The sequence below is a fragment of the Balaenoptera physalus genome (genome assembly GCF_965194825.1).
Source record: "Balaenoptera physalus genome assembly, chromosome: 5".
NCBI lineage: Eukaryota > Metazoa > Chordata > Mammalia > Artiodactyla > Balaenopteridae > Balaenoptera > Balaenoptera physalus.
Genome location: NC_138884.1, coordinates 140,957,395 through 140,976,687, shown reverse-complemented (window position 1 = coordinate 140,976,687; position 19,293 = coordinate 140,957,395).

Genomic DNA, 19,293 nt, shown 5'->3' with positions numbered 1-19,293 from the left:
ATTTTTGTTGGTGCAAAGGATAGCAATAACAAGTTGTTTAAAAATCTAGGCATTTGAAACAGAAGATTAACAAATGTGTTTTATTTGAAGGTGGTAACTTTTCCTTAGTTGACAAAGTTTCTGCTGATTTTCTAAAAAATTTCTAAGCAGCGTATAATGTAGCAAAGATAATTTCAATAATGTCAAACCATAATAATTGCACTGCATCTCATAATTGTTTTATCCTGTTTACCTATAGAAATCATAAAGCTTCATCTTTTACCCTAACAATGATTTCCTTTCACCCCTCGACATATCTAACAAGGCTGATCATTCTTTACCTTTCCGGCAACTCTAAGAAACATACATATATGTACGTAGACACACACGCACATACACAAACACCTACACAGAGATTTAAAAGGAATTAAAAATTCAAAGTTTATTTTGTTGTTGATTTTGTGTTATCAGTAAAACTGACACATGTTAAAAGAGATGACTTGGAGTCTCACATGAAGATACACATGTCTGAAGTGCTGCCAGAACTATTTCAAGCAGCTGCCTTTGGCATTGAGCTAAATTTAATGCTGTTTGTCTCAAGACTACTACCTGTACCATTTTAAGTGACAATATACACTTGGAGTAGCATCTAACTTGCATTAAATTCTCCCTTTCAAAATGCAGAAGTATAACCAAAAACGTCGATTTGATTTAAAATGCACTTGTGCCAGGAGTTATATCTAATAATTACTTTTGTCATGCCATGAATGATGGTATATTTCTATAGAATTCTTTGTTACTTGAAAAATAAGCACTGCAAAAACAAGAATGAAGTCTTTTAAATTATAAAATTGTCCCTTTTTACTAAATAAACAAACATTTGTTTATTTTCTAGAATGGGGTCCACAAATTATGACCCATGGTTCAAAATTGGCCAGTGGACTCTACTTTTATTGTACCTTTGATGAACTAAGAATAGTTTTTATATATTTGAGTTGCAAAATAAAGTCAAAGAAGAATGTGTGACAAGGACCATATGTGACTTTCAAAACCTAAAATATTTACTATGTCACCCTGTAGAGAAAACATTTATAGACTCTTGTTTTAGAGTAATTCTCTAACTGATACTTCTACTTAGAGTATGTTTTAACAAAATATTTCCAAAGAACAGGAAGGAGAGTTTCTCCCTTCTTCCTGTGACATTTTGGTGATTCTATATAACCATAATAGACGCAATTTCTTCCCATGAACACATTGATCTGTCAAATTACCATGATTTATAAAATTAGAGGCTTTTAACGTAATATTTTTGTAGCTATTTCTCTCATTTTGGACCTAATTTTCTAGGTACATTTTGTTTTAAGTGTGCAAAATGAATGTGGACTCTGTGTCTGCACTGGTACTAATGTATACATTTTAAAAGGCTGAATTTAAGCCATAATTTTGCCATAGGGGCTCTAAATAGACACACCAGCCTTCTAACAGATCTGGGGAAATGCTGAATTTTTATTTATGTCTTCAGGTGACAAGCTATGATGGATGGCCTGACAAGGTCCCGTAGTCTAGCTTTGCACTGCTGGGGAAATGATGGTGGTATGGGCCTGCGAATTTAGTTATCAACAGCTAACAGCCTTAGGCGGCAGTTTAAAAGTCATTTGTTTGCACTTCTAACAAGCACATTCTATTGTGTAGTTTATTCAACTAAGCATAATTTTACACAGTTGTTAAAAGCCCTTTTGTCACCAAGAAGGATCTCTTTTCCTGGTATGAATAGTCCTAATAAGTGAATATCTTGAAAATTGTATCCCTCTATTTAAAATCAAAGCAAACATTTCACTAAATATTGCTAAAGTAATTAGTGTGGCACTATTTTTTTGTTATTCTGCCATCAAATCCATCTTAAGTAACATTTTTTTCCTTTATCACAGAAATTGCTCATTTAAGGATGAATTGTTACTCTCCCTCTTATCGTGAGGTGAAGGCTGTCATCTGTACTGTTGTCAGGGAATGCATATTTCCAAGAGGAAGGTATCTAATTTTAACAGTCATAGCTAAAAACGATGTTACTGTTAGTTGTCAGGGAAGTGATCATTAAAGAGTCTATTTTCTCTTTGATGAAAGCAATTCAGATCAACTTTTCAAGGCACTTAGAATTGCCATAAATATTCCTTCAATTTTCACCTCAATCTTGTTATTCTCTTTATCAGTGTCATTTGTCATGAATGTAATACAAACAATAAAAACATTTTTCTTGTTCACTTTTTCCAGGTATATTATTGCTTAAGTCAATTACTCTTTAAAACCATGTGTAACAATTTATGATTTAAACTGATAATTTAAAAAGGAAATCTTATTTTCCACTTTTGTGCTATTAAAGTTCTGTACATTATATGAAGACTTTCCTAAACACAAAAACACCTAGCCTTCAATGTACTTAAGTCTTACTGAAGATAAACTTTTGCTTCATTTCTGTTAGGGATATAAAGAAAAAATATTTGGTTATAATATGATCCTTCCCATAAAGATATTTCAACATCCTATACTTCAGTTTAATATGGTAATCAAATGATTGTAACTTTTTATTTTGTCCTTAGGACTGTCAATTATTGGATTAAAATTATAAATCATATCTATGTTGTTCATAAAATATGAATTTATAATAAAATTTTACATAAACACACTACATAAAGCAAGAAGAAAGCCCAATTGAAAGGAGATTTCATAGAGATAGAAAAATATCTGAAAATTTTGACATAACCTTCAGAATTTAGCAAAGAAAAATAATATTGAGTTTAGAACCAACATGAACAGCTGTTTTCTCTTTCGCACTTTGAGGCTGTTTGTAATAGATTTCTGAAGAATGAACTTTGTTCTCACTGGGTTTCAAATGACATTTAGTTGTATGAGAGGTTCTCTGCATTACGCCAGCTCCATGCATTCTGCAGCTTTTGTTTCCCTGGGTGGTGGGTTCCACAGGTGATGGTTTTGATCTGAAAATTACTGTAGTCTTTTGTACAGACCCGCTTGGTAGCTGCAGAACTACCGAGTTGAGAAGGCAGAATGGATTTAGTTTAGTGCTCGGTTATTGTGTCTCCAAGGGCTTCCCGACATACCCTGGGCTCTGTCTGTGTGTGACAGTATACATCCTTCGAAATGCACGGGAAGATGGTTGCTCTGTTGTGTTTCTCTGTACAGGCTCACATGGAGACTGAGCTTGTGATTCTTCACATTTCCTGCATCTTCCTTACTGTCTACCCATGTATATTGCAATCTATTTGGCATATTGTAAAGAGTCTCTACATATTGTAGCACAGATTTCTCTATTAGCTCAAGCTAAGCTGTCAGACATTTAAAACTCAATTCCGGTTTCTGCCACATCTGGGTCTATTTGAAAGAACAAAGGTATCCAAAAAAAAAACCCTCTTTTAATAATGGAAAAGCATATTATTAGTTAGACAATAAAGTGTTCTTTATCTTGGATAAACTACTAGAACACATTCGGAGTTAGAGAAAGCCCTTCTCCTACAGGAGTGTAGCACATGGATGGTAGCAAAATTAGCAAAAAGATAACAGAAGTGGAAGAAAAAGCAAACGTGCTTCAGCTTCAACTAGACAATATCACAGGCAAGAAAGCCTAGTGGGTCCTTAGGGAGCTCACTTGAAGACAAACACAATATAGGGGGTCATAACAGAAAATAGGCCTACCTTATTCTGGGCCATAAGCCCATTTCCTTGGTTGTAAGAATTCTGTTTGCTTATTGAGTCAAAGGGCAACTGTTTTCGCAAAGAAAAGAATACAGGTGAGAAAAATCTCATCTTCCTTTATCAAAACACTATATGTGAAGTTTATTAAATGGAACACACTCATAATACTTAGCGTGCCATAGAAAGGGTAGGAGTCAAAGAATTCTGGAGGCCCCAAGGGAGATAGCAAATAATTCTCTGATAAGTAAAGAAAAGCTAAAGAGAATTAAAAAGAAAAGTCAGTGATCCAAGTAAGTAAAATAAAAACGCTTCCCCTCAAACAAAAAAGCAATTGTCTGAGGTTCAACATCAGGGTTTTATCAAAGAAGGGGAATATCCAGCTGGGAATAACACCTCAGAAGGTTTAACAGAAGGTTAGAAACACACCTATTTTAGGGTTTGCAGCATAAACATCAGATAGGAGTAATAAGGAAACCTTAATTAAGGACTCCTCACATATAATTCCATCATAAACTAGGGTAACATAAGTGAGGGATATGGCAGTGTAGGGGAGAGAATATATTTTATTTTTAATTTATACTTCTAATTAAGCAATATTTGAAACTGTTTTGTTTAGTTGAAAGTCTTTTTGTTTATCTATTGCTGAATAATAAAATACCCCAAAACATAGTTGGTTATATTTTTATCTCGCTGTTTCTGTAGGTCAGGAATACAGACACAACTCGGCTTTTCAGGCTTAGGGTATTTCATGCTGCTACTGTAAGAGGATGGCTGAATCCTGAAGTGCAGGAAGCTGGGCAGCTAGCCAGGCATCTCTTTGTCTTCAAGAGTACTTTGCGATACCTCTCCATGTAGTCTTTCCATGTGAGCTAATCTGGGCTTCCTCACAGCTTGGTGGCCTCAGAAAAGTTGGCCTGCTTGCATGGTGGCTGAAGGCTTCAAAAGCGAGAAGCCCATTGGATCAGGCATAAGCAGCATTGTTATTTGTGGCCTGGCCTCAGAAGTCATACAGTATCCCTTCCACACCATTCTACTGGTTACAGTCAAGCCAGGAGCCTTCAGTGGTGGTGGAATAACTAGGTCACAGTCTAGAAGGGCATGTGAGATGGAGGTGTTATTGTGGTTACATTTGGAAAACCTACCACACAGGCAAATGAAAACCAAACCTACCATCAAGTGCTCCATGTATATCACTGGTATGTATATTAATGGCTCCTATAAACTAGATTCTGTTGTATGGCTGCCACCAAAATCAATGCTCTATGATCACTTAGATTTTGCATCACTAACTTCCTATTCAAAAGTTGGGTCAAATTCATCTGCCTAATTTTAGATGCTCATGTACTAGTGTAAAAACAGGTTAAAAAAGGGAATATCTGATCTTTAACTTTCAATGCTGCAGGGTGATTTAGAACTCCCTCCAGTCTCCAGGGCTCATAGCATAATGTGGGTATTTTACTAAATGTTTGGGGTAAGGGAGGATTCTTAGGTAGGGCAGCCAAAGAAATTATATTCTACAAAAAAACTTATACATTTATTCAAATGATAAATGGCATGGACCAAGAAGGGGGTATAAATCTGGCAGTGGTTTATGAAAATTCAAATATGTCATTTCTACGAGGTAGACATGAGCAATATGTATGATTAGTTTAACAAAATATTGAAAAATATTGACACGAGGAGTTTTTAAATTTCCCAAATGATTTAAAGAAGAAAGTCTGAGAGGAGGCGCTTCAAGATGGCAGAAGAGTAAGACGCGGAGATCACCTTCCTCCCCACAAATACATCAGAAATACATCTACATGTGGAACAACTCCTACAGAACACCTACTGAACGCTGGCAGAAGACCTCAGACCTCCCAAAAGGCAAGAAACTCCCCACGTACCTGGGTAGGGCAAAAGAAAAAAGAAAAAGCAGAGGCAAAGAATAGGGACGGGACCTGCACCAGTGGGAGGGAGCTGTGAAGGAGGAAAGGTTTCCACACACTAGGAAGCCCCTTCACGGGTGGAGACTGCGGGTGGTGGAGGGGGCAGCTTCGGAGCCACGGAGGAGAGCGCAGCAACAGGGGTGCAGAGAGCAAAGCAGAGAGATCCCCGCACAGAGGATCGGTGCCGACCAGCACTCACCAGCCCGAGAGGCTTGTCTGCTCACCCACCAGGGCGGGCAGGGGCTGGGAGCTGAGGCTCGGGCTTCTTCAGAGGTCAGATCCCAGGGAGAGGACTGGGGTTGGCTGCGTCCGGTAAAGGATAAATCCAAGGAGAAACACGCAAAGACACATAGTAATCAAACTATCAAAAACTAAATACAAAGAACAAATATTAAAAGCAGCAAGGGAAAAAAACCAAATAACACATAAGGGAATCCCCATAAGGTTAACAGCTGATCTTTCATCAGAAACTCTGCAAACCAGAAGGGAGTGGCAGGACATATTTAAAGTGATGAAGGAGAAAAACCTACAACCAAGATTACTCTACTCAGCACGGATCTCATTCAGATTTGAAGGAGAAATTAAAAGCTTTACAGGCAAGCAAAAGCTAAGAGAATTCAGCACCACCAAACCAGCTTTACAACAAATGCTAAAGGAACTTCTCTAGGCAGGAAACACAAGAGAAGGAAAAGGCCTACAATAACAAACCCAAAACAATTAAGAAAATGGTAATAGGAACATACATATCAATAATTACCTTAAATGTAAATGGATTAAATGCTCCAACCAAAAGACAGAGATTGGCTGAATGGATACAAAAACAAAACCCATATATATGCTGTCTACAAGAGACCCACTTCAGACCTAGGGACACATACAGACTGAAAGTGAGGGGATGGAAAAGATATTCCATGCAAATGGAAATCAAAAGAAAGCTGGAGTAGCAATTCTCATATCAGACAAAATAGACTTTAAAACAAAGACTATTACAAGAGATAAAGAAGGACACTACATAATGATCAAGGGATCAATCCAAGAAGAAGACATAACAATTGTAAATATTTATGCACCCAACATAGGAGCACCTCAATACATAAGGCAAATACTAACAGCAATAAAAGGGGAAATCGACAGTAACACAATCATAGTAGGGAACTTTAACACCCCACTTTCACAGATCATCCAAAATGAAAATAAACAAGGAAACATAAGCTTTAAATGATACATTAAACAAGATGGACTTAATTGATATTTATAGGACATTCCATCCAAAAACAACAGAATACACATTCTTCTCAAGTGCTCATGGAACACTCTCCAGGATAGATCATATCTTGGGTCACAAATCAAGCCTTGTAAATTTAAGAAAATTGAAATCATATCAAGTATCTTTTCCAACCACAACACTATGAGACTAGATATCGATTACTAGATATCAATTAGAAAAAAACTGTAAGAAATACAAACACATGGAGGCTAAACAACACACTACTTCATAACCAAGAGATCACTGAAGAAATCAATGAGGAAATTAAAAAATACCTGGAAACAAATGACAATGAAAACATGATGACCCAAAACCTATGGTATGCAGCAAAAGCAGTTCTAAGAGGGAAGTTTATAGCAATACAATCCTACCTTAAGTAACATCTCAAATAAACAATCTAAACTTACACCTAAAGCAATTAGAGAAAGAAAAACAAAAAGACCCCAAAGTTAGCAGAAGGAAAGAAATCATAAAGACCAGATCAGAAAGAAATGGAAAAGAAATGAAGGAAACGATAGCAAAGATCAATAAAACTAAAAGCTGGTTCTTTGAGAAGATACACAAAATTGATAGACCATTAGCCAGACTTATCAAGAAAAAAAGGGAGAAGACCCAAATCAATAGAATTAGAAATGAAAAAGAAGTAACAACTGACACTGCAGAAATACAAAGGATCATGAGAGATTACTACAAGCAACTATATGCCAATGAAATGGACAACCTGGAAGAAATGGACAAATTCTTAGAAATGCACAACCTTCCGAGACTGAAACAGGAAGAAATAGAAAATATGAACAGACAAATCACAAGCACTGAAATTGAAACTGTGATTAAAAATTTTCCAACAAACAAAAGCCCAGGACCAGATGGCTTCACAGGCGAATTCTGTCAAACATTTAGAGAAGAGCTAACACCTATCCTTCTCAAACTCTTCCAAAATATAGTAGAGGGAGGAACACTCCCAAACTCATTCTACAAGGCCACCATCACTCTGATACCAAAACCAGACAAAGATGTCACAAAGAAAGAAAACTACAGGCCAATATCACTGGTGAACATAGATGCAAAAATCCTCAACAAAATACTAGCAAACAGAATCCAACAGCACATTAAAAGGAACATACACTATGATCAAGTGGGGTTTATCCCAGTAACGCAAGGATTCTTCAGTATACACATATTAATCAACGTGATACACCATATTAACAAATTGAAGGAGAAAAACCATATGATCATCTCAATAGATGCAGAGAAAGCTTTCGACAAAATTCAACACTCATTTATGATAAAAACCCTCCAGAAAGTAGGCATAGAGGGAACTTTCCTCAACATAATAAAGGCCATATATGACAAACCCACAGCCAACATAGTCCTCAATGGTGAAAAACTAAAACCATTTCCACTAAGATCAGGAAGAAGACAAGGTTGCCCACTCTCACCACTACTATTCAACATAGTTTTGGAAGTTTTAGCCACAGCAATCAGAGAAGAAAAAGAAATAAAAGGAATCCAAATCAGAAAAGAAGAAGTAAAACTGTCACTGTTTGCAGATGACATGATACTATACATAGAGAATCCTAAAGATGCTACCATAAAACTACTAGAGCTAATAAATGAATTTGGTAAAGTTGCAGGATACAAAATTAATGCACAGAAATCTCTTGCATTCCTATACACTAATGATGAAAAATCTGAAAGTGAAATTAAGAAAACACTCCCATTTACCATTGCAACAAAAAGAAAAAAATACCTAGGAATAAACCTACCTAAGGAGACAAAAGACCTGTATGCAGAAAATTATGACACTGATGAAAGAAATTAAAGATGATACAAATAGATGGAGAGATATACCATGTTCTTGGATTGGATGAACCAACATTGTGAAAATGACTCTACTACCCAAAGCAATCTACAGATTCAATGCAATCCCTATCAAACTACCACAGGCATTTTTCACAGAAGTAGAACAAAAAATTTCACAATTTTTATGGAAACACAAAAGACCCCGAATAGCTAAAGCAATCTTGAGAAAGAAAAACGGAGCTGGAAGAATCAGGCTCCCTGACTTCAGACTATACTACAAAGCTACAGTAATCAAGACAGTATGGTACTGGCACAGAAACAGAAATATAGATCAATGGAACAGGATAGAAAGCCCAGAGATAAGCCCACACACAGATGGTCACCTTTTCTTTGATAAAGGAGGCAAGAATATACAATGGAGAAAAGACAGCCTCTTCAATAAGTGGTGCTGGGAAAACTGGACAGCTACATGTAAAAGAATGAAATTAGAACACTCCCTAACACCATACACAAAAATAAACTCAAAATGGATTAAAGACCTAAATGTAAGGCCAGACACCATCAAACTCTTAGAGGAAAACATAGGCAGAACACTCTATGACATAAATCACAGGAAGATCCTTTTTGACCCACCTCCTAGAGAGATGGAAATAAAAACCAAAATAAAAAAATGGGACCTATTAAAACTTAAAAGCTTTTGCACAGCAAAGGAAACCATAAACCAGATGAAAAGACAACCCTCAGAATGGGAGAAAATATTTGCAAATGAAGCAACTGAAAAAGGATTAATCTCCAAAATTTACAAGCAGCTCATGCAGCTCAATATCAAAAAAACAAACAACCCAGTCCAAAAATGGGCAGAAAACCTAAATAGACATTTCTCCAAAGAAGATATACAGATTGCCAACAAACACATGAAAGAATGCTCAGCATCACTAATTATTAGAGAAATGCAAATCGAAACTACAATGAGGTATCACCTTACACCAGCCAGAATGGCCATCATCAAAAAATCTACAAACAATAAATGGTGGAGAGGGTGTGGAGAAAAGGGAACCCTCTTGCACTGTTGGTGGGAATGTAAATTGATACAGCCGCTATGGAGAACAGTATGGAGCTTCCTTAAAAAACTAAAAATATAACTACCCTATGACCCAGCAACCCCACTACTGGGCATATACCCTGAGAAAACCATAATTCAAAAAGGGTCATGTACCAAAATATTCATTGCAGCTCTATTTACAATAGCCAGGACATGGAAGCAACTTAAGTGTCCATCAACAGATGAATGGATAAAGAAGATGTGGCACATATATACAATGGAATATTACTCAGCCATAAAAAGGAATGAAACTGAGTTATTTGTAGTGAGGTGGATGGACCTAGAGACTGTCATTCAAAGTGAAGTAAAAGTCAGAAAGAGAAAAACAAATACCGTATGCTAATACATATATATGGAATCTAAAGAAAAAAAAAAAAGGTCATGAAGAATGTAGGGGCAAGACGGGAATAAAGATGCAGACCTACTAGAGAATGGACTTGAGGATAAGGGGAGGGGGAACGGTAAGCTGGGACAAAGTAAGAGAGTGGCATGGACATATATACACTACCAAACGTAAAATAGATAGCCAGTGGGAAGCAGTTGCATAGCACAGGGAGATCAGCTCTGTGCTTTGTGACCATCTAGAGGGGTGGGATAGGGAGGGTGGGAGGGAGATGCAAGAGGGAAGAGATATGGGGAAATATGTATATGTATAACTGATTCACTTTGTTATAAAGCAGAAACTAACACACCATTGTAAAGCAGTTAGACTCCAATAAAGATGTTAAAAAAAAAAAGAAGAAAGTCTGACAATATAGAAAACGTATGCCCTAATGTAACCATAATCTGTGAACTTGTCTAAATTATTAGTATAAAATCAAGTTTAAATTAAAACCTACTAGTTTTTTAAAAATAATTTATATGATACATCACACACACATATATATAAAACGTGTGTATCTGTATAAATGTAAATTATTTTTATATACCATTAATATTATTTACTTTTAAAATAGAGATTCTCATTAAGATGTCTGGAAGACAAATATGCAAAAAAAAATTTTATGTGCAGTAGCACATATATTAATACAAACAGATCATTAATTTTATTTCTAGATTGTTCTGTTATGAATGCTGTTTCAGCTAATTATGCCATTAATTTAAAAACTTTTATTAGTAAATATGTTTCTAACCACATTAAGCATATAACGTAAGAAAAAACAAACTGAGAAATAACACTGCTTCCTGAATTGAGGTCTCTTGTCTTTAAATTCCAGTAAAACATTTTTTAAAAATTATTGCTATCTTGTGAATATCTTTTATGTTCGCTCATCTTTAAGTGGTCCTAAGCTACTCTTTGGTGGTTGGACCTTTGAAGTGTTTTCATAAATCTTGAGATTAACGATGAATACTGTAATACAAGCTTGTAAATGTAACATTATATTCCTCACTTTCTGTGAAAAGTAATTTTCCACTACACTTTCAAAATCTATTTTTAAGATCCACATAGCTAATCACTTATAATAATGACTGCTTCTGAACATTTAACCCAGGGACATATTGATGCATCTTAACGAAATAAGATGGCAAAATTCCTTGACCTAGAATTATTTAATGATTATCACACACACACATATATGCACATACATATACCCAGTGAGTTGGGTAAACTCTAATAAGGGTAGGCACTATAGCTGGTTTGTGTATCACTACATATGAATCCTTTTCACATTCCCTAGAACAAAGAAAGCACGCCAAAATTATTTCTTGAATTAATGACTAGATAAATTAATGACTAGATAAATTAAAGATCAATTAAGTGATGAGACTATAGAGCTAGAGGCATGATTGTTCTCTTGAGACTTTCAGTTTATGAAGTTCTATTTTCCTTTTATACAGCTGCATCAAAGCTTTGAAGCTGAAATTTCAGTTCTGTGGTTCAGCAAAAACCTGGCCATCAGTTCTGAAGTGTGTATGACTTGGGAAGTGAAAGTGAACAAAGCATGTTTCCTCCTGGTTAAATATTCTAATGTCTCTATTTCTCGCCCTCATCTGTCTGTCTAGGCACTGCCCATCCCACACGCCCCTCCCATATTTCCAGCCTGCTCTGCCCTCATGTTTCCCAATTCAGTAAATGGCAAGCCCATCCTTAAAGACATCCTTTCTATTTCCCTTTTTTTTAAATTAATTAATTTATTTATTTATTTATTTTTGGCTGTGTTGGGTCTTTGTTGCTGCACAGGGCTTTCTCTAGTTGTGGCAAGCGGGGGCTACTCTTTGTTGCGGTGTGCAGGCTTCTCATCGTGGTGGCTTCTCTTGTTGCAGAGCATGGGCTCTAGGTGCACGGGCTTCAGTAGTTGCAGCACACGGGCTCAGTTGTGGCTCGTGGGCTCTAGAGCGCAGGCTCAGTAGTTGTGGCACACGGGCTTAGTTGCCCCACAGCATGTGGGATCTTCCTGGACCAGGGCTCGAACCTGTGTCCCCTGCAATGGCAGGTGGATTCTTAATCACTGCGCCACCAGGGAAGTCCCTCTATTTCCCTTAAATCTCTTAGAAATCCTACCTGATACATCTCTAGAGTGTATATCCATAATGCTCCCACTTACTCATGGTTTTTTTTAATGTTACCATCCCAGTTTGAGCCAACATTGTCTCTCACTTAGATTGCTGCAGTGTTCTGCCAGTAAGACTCCCTTTTAAACCCTTTCACCCCCAAAACTATTCTCCCCAAAGCAGCTAGGATGATCCTTTAAAAACTTGAATCAGGACATATTCATTCCCTAATTATCTAATTTCCCCCATCACATGAAGGGTAAAGCCCAAATCCTGACAGTCCGCTAGACCTCCTGTGATCTGGCCCCAACCATGCCTCACTTTCCTTTCTAAAGTCTTCGATGGCCATCTTTCAATGACAACTTTCCCAGCTACTCTGTTGAATATGCATATTTTGCTTGACATCGCCTTCCTCTTCTTTGCTTTTCCTCTTACCAAGATGCCACCTGGCGTGCATTATATTTTACTTATTTGATTTTTTATTTCATTACACTATAACTTAAGCTACAGAGGTAGGGATTTTTTGTCTGTTTTCATGACTGAATTCCAACATCTAAACAGTGTAGACCATCAATAAATGCTTGATGAATAAATGAATGTTCTAGCTCACCAACATCCCTCTTCACCTTCCCTGCTTCTTTCGTGTCTTCCTTTCATGAATCTATAGAGGTTAAAATGGGCAAGAAAATCCTCTAAAAACACAAGCCACCTCTGCTTCTCTATTGCTCTTATTTCTACAGAACGTGAGAGAGATCTGGAGGCTAAATTAATCATGGTTAATAGTTATTAAGCAATTGTTATGTGGTAGGGATCTGCATAGGTGCATTCCTTGTATTATCCTCAAATGTCCTCACATAAACCTTATGAGGTAGCTGTTTGAATCATCCCTATTTTAAAAGTGAAGAAACCAAGTCTGAAAATGGTTGCACAAAGTTATATAACCTTTGTGTTTGAATCTAAGGAGTCCAACCACAGAGCCTATGTTCTTCAACTCAGTACTGTAGCACCCCTCTCTCTGCTCCAACCGCCTGTGCTATAGTCATTAGGCGAACAGTCTTTTGTTCTGTCTTTCCAGCTTTTCTGTTCTCTCTTCTTCTTATGGGTTACTATGGTTTCCTTGGCCTCCTCTTGCTTCCACTGGTTAAAAGCTGAAATTCTATTTGAGCTTAGAGTAGATGTACGGAGGAAAAAAAAAAATCGTTCACTTGATTTGATTCTAAACTCTTTAGTTCTGCCTAATTTAGACAATAGAAGCTTGTATTGTGAAAATATTCATTAGTTAAGTTAGTGTTTCATGCATACATTTTCTTCCAGAATTTGTGGGCAAGGGTGATTGGGAAGGGGCAGTTTTTTTTTTTTTGAATTTTATTTTATTTTATTTTTTAATACAGCAGGTTCTTATTAGTTATCTATTGTATACATATTAGTGTATACATGTCAACCCCAATCTCCTAATTCATCCCACCACCAACACCTCCCTTCCCCCCACTTTCCACCCTTGGTGTACATACGTTTGTTCTCTACATCTGCATCTCTATTTCTGCCTTGAAAACCAGTTCATCTGTACCATTTTTCTAGATTCCACATATATGCATTAATATATGATATTTATTTTTCTCTTTCTGACTTACTTCACTCTGTATGACAGACTCTACGTCCATCAACGTGTCTACAAATGACCTAATTTCGTTCCTTTTTATGGCTAAGTAATATTCCATTGTATATATGTAGCACACCTTCTTTATCCATTCCTCTGTTGATGGACATTTAGGTTGTTTCCATGTCCTGGCTATTGGAAATAGTGCTGCATGAACACTGGGGTGCATGTGTGTTTTTGAAATATGGTTTTCTCTGGGTATATGCCCAGTAGTGGGATTGCTGTGTCATATGGTAATTCTATTTTTATTTTTTAAATGAACTTCCATACTGTTCTGCATAGTGGCTGTATCAATTTACAATCCCACCAACAGTGCAAGAGGGTTCCCTTTTCTCCACAACCTCTCCAACATTTGTTGTTTGTAGATTTTCTGATGATGGCCATTCTGACTGGTGTAAGGTGATACCTCATTGTAGTTTCGATTTGCATTTCTCTAATAATTAGTGATGCTGAGCATCTTTTCATGTGCCTCTTGGCAATCTGTACGTCTTCTTTGGAGAAATGTCTATTTAGGTCTTCTGCCCTTTTTTGATTGGGTTGTTTGTTTTTTTAATATTGAGCTACATGCACTGTTTAGATATTTTGGAGATTATTCCTTTTTCCATTGATTCATTTGCAAAAATTTTCTCCCATTCTGAGGGTTGTCTTTTCGCCTTGTTTATACTTTCCTTTGCTGTGAAAAAGCTTTTAAGTTTCATTATGTCCCATTTGTTTACTTTTGTTTTTATTTCCATTACTCTAGTAGGTGGGTCAAAAAAGATCTTGCTGTGATTTATGTCAAAGAGTGTTCTTCCTATGTTTTCCTCTAAGAGTTTTATAGTGTCCGGTCTTACATTTAGGTCTTTAATCCATTTTGAGTTTATTTTTGTGTATTGGTGTTAGGGAGTGTTCCAATTTCATTCTTTTACATGTAGCTGTCCAGTTCTCCCAGCACCACTTATTGAAGAGACTGTCTTTTCTCCATTGTATATCCTTGCCTCCTTTGTCATAGATTAGTTGACCATAGTTGCATGGATTTATCTCTGGGCTTTCTATACTGTTCCATTGGTCTATATTTCTGTTTTTGTGCCAGTACCATATTGCCTTGATTACTGTAGCTTTGTATAGTATGAAGTCAGGGAGTCTGATTCCTCCAGCTCCGTTTTTCCTTCTCAAGATTGCTTTGGCTATTTGGGGTCTTTTGTGTCTCCATACAAATTTTAAGATTTTTTTGTTCTAGTTCTGTAAAAAATGCCACTGGTAATTTGATAGGGATTGCATTGAATCTGTAGATTTCTTTGGGTAGTATAGTCATTTTCACAATATTGATCCTCCCTATCCATGAACATGGTATATCTCTCCATCTGTTTGTGTCATCTTTGATTTCTTTCATCAATGTCTTATAGTTTTCTGCATGCAGGTCTTTTACCTCCTTAGGTAGGTTTATTCCTAGGTATTTTATTCTTTTTGTTGCAATGGTAAATGGGATTGTTTCCTTAATTTCTCTTTCAGATTTTTCATCATTAGTGTATAGGAATGCAATTAATTTCTGTGCATTAATTTTGTATCCTGCTACTTTACCACATTCATTGATTAGCTCTAGTAGTTTTCTAGTGGCACCTTTATGATTATCTATGTATAGTATCATGTCATCTGCAAACAATGACAGTTTTACTTCTTCTTTTCCAATTTGTATTCCTTTTATTTCTTTTTCTTCTCTGATTGCCATGGCTAGGACTTCCAAAACTATGTTAAAAAATAGTGGCTAGAGTGTACACCCTTGTCTTCTTCCTGATCTCAGAGGAAATGCTTTCACTTTTTCACCACTGAGAATGATGTTTGCTGAGGATTTGTCATATATAGCCTTTATTATGTAGAGGTAAGTTCCCTCTATGCTCACTTTCTGGAGAGTTTTTATCATAAATGGGTGTTGAATTTTGTCAAAAGCTTTTTCTGTATCTATTGAGATGCTCATATGGTTTTTATTCTTCAGTTTGTTAATATGGTGTATCACATTGATTTGTGTATATTGAACAATCCTTGCATGCCTGGGATAAATCCAACTTCATCATGGTGTATGATCCTTTTAATGTGTTGTTGGATTCTGTTTGCTAGTTTTTTTTGAGGATTTTTGCACCTATATTCATCAGTGATATTGGTCTGTAATTTTCTATTTTGTAGTATCTTTGGTTTTGGTATCAGGGTGATGGTGGCCTTGTAGAATGAGTTTGGGAGTGTTCCTTCCTCTGTAATTTTTTGGAAGAGTTTGAGAAGGATGGGTGTTAGCTCTTCTCTAAATGTTTGATAGAATTCACCTGTGAAGCCATCTGGTCCTGGACTTTTGTTTGTTGGAAGATTTTTAATCACAGTTTCAATTTCATTACTTGTGATTGGTCTGTTCATATTTTCTATTTCTTCCTGGTTCAGTCTTGGAAGGTTGTGCATTTCTAGTAATTTGTCCATTTCTTCCAGGTTGTTCATTTTATTGGCATAGAGTTGCTTGTAGTAGTCTCTTACGATGCTTTGTATTTTTGCAGTGTCCATTGTAACTTCTCCTTTTTCATTTCTAATTTTATTGATTTGAGTCCTTTCCCTCTTTTTCTTGATGAGTCTGGCTAGAGGTTTATCAATTTTGTTTATCTTCTCAAAGAACCAGCTTTTAGTTTTATTGATCTTTGCTATTGTTTTCTTTGTTTCTATTTCATTTATTTCTGCTCTAATCTCTATCATTTCTTTCCTTCTACTAACTTTGGGTTTTGTTTGTTTTTCTTTCTCTAATTGCTTTAGGTGTAAGGTTAGGTTGCTTATTTTAGACTTTTCTTGTTTCTTGAGGTAGGATTGTACTGCTATAAACTTCCCTCTTAGAACTGCTTTTGCTGCATCCCATAGGTTTTGAGTCGTCGTGTTTTCATTGTCAGTTTTCTCTAGGTATTTTTTAATTTCCTCTTTGATTTTTTCAGTGATCTCTTGGTTATTTAGTAACATATTATTTACCTCCATGTGTTTGTGTTCGTTATGTTTCTTTCCCTGTAATTTATTTGTAATCTCATAGCGTTGTGGTCGGAAAAGATGCTTGATATGATTTCAATTTTCTTAAATTTACCGAGGCTGGATTTGTGACCCAAGATGTGATCTATCCTGGAGAATGTTCCATGTGCACTTGAGAAGAAAGTGTAATCTGCTGTTTTCAGATGGAATGTCCTATAAATATCAATTAAATCTATCTGGTCTATTGTGTCATTTAAAGCTTGTGTTTCCTTATTAATTTTCTGTCTGGATGATCTGTCCTTTGGTGTAAGTGAGGTGTTAATTTCCCCCACTGTTATTGTGTTACTGTTGATTTCATCTTTTATAGCTGTTAGCATTTGCCTTCTGTACTGAGGTGTTCCTATGTTGGGTGCATAAATATTTACAATTGTTATATCTTCTTCTTGGATTGATCCCCTGATCATTATGTAGTGTCCTTCTTTGTCTCTTGTAATAGTCTTTATTTTAAAGTCTATTTTGTCTGATATGAGAATTGCTACTCGAGCTTTCTTTTGATTTCCATTTGCATGGAATATGTTTTTCCATCCCCTCACTTTCAGTCTGTATGTGTCCCTAGGTCTGAAGTGGGTCTCTTGTAGACAGCATATATACGGGTCTTGTTTTTGTATCCATTCAGCCAATCTCTGTCTTTTGGTTGGAGCATTTAATCCATTTACATTTAAGGTAGTTATCAATATGTATGGTCCTATTACCATTTTCTTAATTGTTTTGGGTTTGTTATTGTAGGTCTTTTCCTTCTCTTGTGTTTCCTGCCTAGAGAATTTCCTTTAGCATTTGTAGTGAAGCTGGTTTGGTGGTGCTGAATTCTCTTAGCTTCTGCTTGTCCATAAAGCTTTTGATTTCTCCATTGAATCTGAACGAGATCCTTGCTGGGTAGAGTAATCTTTATTGTAGGTTCTTCCTTTTCATCACTTTAAGTATATCATGCCACTCCCTTCTGGTTTGTAGAGTTTCTGCTGAGAAATCAGCTATTAACCTTATGGGAGTTCCCTTGTATGTTATTTGTTGCTTTTAATAATTTTTCTTTGTCTTTAATTTCTGTCAATTTGATTACTATGTGTCTTGGTGTGTTTCTCCTTGGGTTTGTCCTGCCTGGGACTCTCTGCACTTCCTGGACTTGGGTGGCTATTTCCTTTCCCATGTTAGGGAAGTTTCTGACTAATATTTCTTCAAATAATTTCTCAGGTCCTTTCTATCTCTCTTCACCTTCTGGGAGCTGTATAATGAGAATGTTGGTGTACTTAATGTTGTCCCAGAGGTCTTCTACGCTGTCTTTATTTTTTTTCATTCTTTTTTCTTTATTCTGTTCCACAGCAGTGAATTCCACCATTCTGTCTTCCAGGTCACTTATTGGTTCTTCTGCCTCAGTTATTCTTCTGCTATTGATTCCTTCTAGTGTATTTTTCATTTCAGTTATTGTATTGTTCATCTCTGTTTGTTTGTTCTTTAATTCTTCTAGGTCTGTGTTATACTTTTCTTACAACTTCTCGATCTTTGCCTCCGTTCTTTTTCCAAGGTCCTGGATCATCTTCACTATCATTATCTGAATTCGTTTTCTGGAAGGTTGCCTATCTCCACTTCATGTAGTTGTTTTTCAGGGGTTTTATCTTGTTCCTTCATCTGGTACATAGTCCTCTGCCTTTTTATTTTGTCTATCTTTCTGTGAATGTGGTTTCATTCCACAGGCTTCAGGATTGTAGTTCTTCTTGCCTCTGCTGTCTGCTCTCTGGTGGATGAGGCTATCTAAGAGGCTTGTCAGGGCAGAAGTTTTAAGATATCAATATTTTGGATTCCATGTACTTATTTGATTTGTTCTCATTTTTGTGAGATCTGTCCAAAAGCTCACAAAAACTAATTAATTATCCTTTAAAAAAGCTAAAGCAAACAGAAAAACTACCATTTTAATAGTTATAAATTCAATCTAGACTCTACATAAGAATCATAGCATTTTTCACCTGATGAAACAGTACAGGGATATTACAGCAGAAATGTCTTCTATTCAGAGCTGGATAATTTGTAATTTATAACCATGGAACCAGAAATTTAGAATTGACTATGTATCCCTACCATCACTTTCTATTAATCCAGGAAATGACACGTAAGACAGATCATTAAGGAGCACAGGAAAAGATATTTTAAAGGATATTACTCAGCTGATGTTTTGCAGAATATTATTTGAAAGAACAAGAATTATACTGATATGTATGGTAGCAATAGTAATGTCAGTCCTAGTGGTTGGAATAATAAAAGTAGATAGGACTTACTTACATAGAATTCAATATATGCCATGTACTCTTGTGTTTCACAGTGAATAATCCATTTTACCCTCTAA